The sequence below is a fragment of the Myotis lucifugus genome, unplaced genomic scaffold, assembly GCF_000147115.1.
Source record: "Myotis lucifugus unplaced genomic scaffold, Myoluc2.0 scaffold_892, whole genome shotgun sequence".
Lineage (NCBI taxonomy): Eukaryota > Metazoa > Chordata > Mammalia > Chiroptera > Vespertilionidae > Myotis > Myotis lucifugus.
In genome coordinates, this window is record NW_005871940.1 from 49,402 (window position 1) to 51,795 (window position 2,394).

Consider the following 2,394-nt stretch of genomic DNA (forward strand, 5'->3'; position numbering starts at 1 on the left):
CCTTGTTCTCCCACCAGGGACACAGACCTGTGGGCCTTGCCTAGAGGGGCTGAGCTCTGTCTTCTGTAGCCCCATGGTCTGGGTCCCCATGGCACCTGGGTTGACCTCCTTGGGAGAGGATTGAGCCTGGGGCAAATGGTCCCCGATGACGCCCCCTCCTGTCACCTAGTCCAGGTGGGAGCCTCTTCCTTCACCCAACTCTCAGAGCTTGGGGCCGGGTGGGGAGGTCAATGTCACCCTGCCTTCCCGCAACATGTAACCCATCTGGATCCGGTCATCAAGCTGCCCACCGTCCTGAGAACTGCAGTTATAGGGGAGGGTCAGGGTGGACGCTTGCTTGGAGGATAGATGGAGGCCGAGTAGCTGAGAATTGGGGTCAGGGTATCAGGAGGCAGCTTCTCCAGCTGGGGCTGTGGGCCAGAGGCAATTTTCTTGAGGGGGTCCCTGGGCCATCACGGCCCGGGGGGTCTGGGAGGGCCTGGCATGGCTGCCCCTGTGTGGGCTCCGGTGGCATCAGGTCTCATCCCAGCAGGCACTGGCGATGGGGAAGAGGATGATATTGTTCTGGAATGCACTGTGCCATGAGCCCCCTTCCCTCCCACCAGGAGGCTCTGCCACCTCCCTCTGCACACAGGGCAGGCCTGCAGACCCGGCTCAGAGCCCCCAGGATCCCCAGTTTAGCCTCCTCCTCACCTCTCTGTGTTCTTCATTAACCCCCCCTCTCTGGGTGAGTCATGGCTTCTGTCTGAACACTGTTGGCTGCATCTGCCTGCAGATGCCTGAAGCCCCTTCCCTGCCTACCTGCTCTCCCTAGAAAGGGGCAAAGCCTGGTGATCATGAAGGCCTGGCTCTTCTTGGGTCCCTGGGGAGGGGAGGGGCCAGGCCAGCTGTTCTGAGTAGCCACCCGGGGTACGTCCCCTGGGATGTCCAACCCGGAGAGGGTGTGTTAGATCAGAATGAGTATAGTCTACACACCCAACAGCCACCACTGTGTTGTGCTCTATGATCTCATATACTTTCCCAGCGATTCTGTGTGGTAAGCACCATTGTCACTCCCTTTTACAGATGGGAAAACTGAGAGGTGAAGAATGTGTCCAAGGTCATATAATTAAGAAAAGGAAAAGCTTCTTTTTTTAATCTGTAAAAGATATGCTTTCTCTCTCTCTCTCTCTCTCTCTCTCTCTCTCTCTCTCTCTCTCTCTTTTACACAGAATCACAATAATATTATCACATCTCACACATTACCAGTGATTTCTGAATAAGTGTCCTGGCTGGCGCTGCATACATAGCTATCAGATAGCAATACCAGGACTTGGGTCCTTGGCTCTCATGCCACCCTCCTCTCTGTGCTAGTGGGACAAGCACAGGCACACTTGTCCCACTCAGACCTCGGGGCTGCACCTATCACCAGGGCCCGGCCCCCTGTATGCCGCAGGAATGGCTCTGGTGACTCCAAACCCCATGGACAGGGAGATGGAAGATGCGGGTCATTCTTACCTTGACACGTGTTCTCACTAGCATTACTGAACTTTGCTGCCCCAGAAACAAGCCTGTATCCTTGGATGCATGTGCAGTAGTAGCTCCCCACCGTGTTATGGCACTCTGCGTCCCTTCCACAGGCTTTCACTCCGCGTTGTTCACATTCATCAATGTCTGCAACAAAATTGGATAAATGATCACCTCCCAAAGCCATGAGTGCCCTCAGGGCAGAGAGCCTGGTCCCACACCTAGCATGGAGCCTGATGCTCAACCAGTGTCTTTTGGGAAATAATTAGGCTCAGGCAACATTGCTGTGGCTGGAGCAAGCCATTCCTGAAACCCACTAAATCAGCTCTGCTCTGCTCAGCTTTCTGTCTGTCTCCTGGATTTAGATACAGGAGCAAGTGCTGAAGTGGTGGGTGAGTGGAAGCTCTGCATCCCCCGCCCCAGTCTTCCCTCTGTATGAAGCCATGTTTATTCACTTTTCATTTTCCACCTTCATATCTTTTTCTTTCTCTTTTCTCTGTCCTTCATAATGGTCTGAGAACAAAGGCTGAGGCCACCAACCACCATTCCGTCTCCATGTAGCCCTCCACCACCCTAAGCCTCTGTACCTTCACAAGTCTCCCACTGGTTGACTTTGCTCTCCCCAGATGGAGATTTGAATCCCGAATCACAGTGACAGGCAGTGCCATTGACACATTTGGAGTTTGCAGGGCACCGCCGGGGACAGGCAGAGGCTGTGGGACGGAGACCATGGGTCAGAAGATGAGGGCTGAGCCAGAGGCTGGGGAGGGGTGTTGGGAAGGGCAACCCTGAGTTTCCTCCTGCAACAGGCCTTTCTCTGTCTGGGCTGAGAGGTGCAGGTGGGGGCTGGGACTCTGGCTGGGGACTGAGTTACTCCCAGCAGACTCA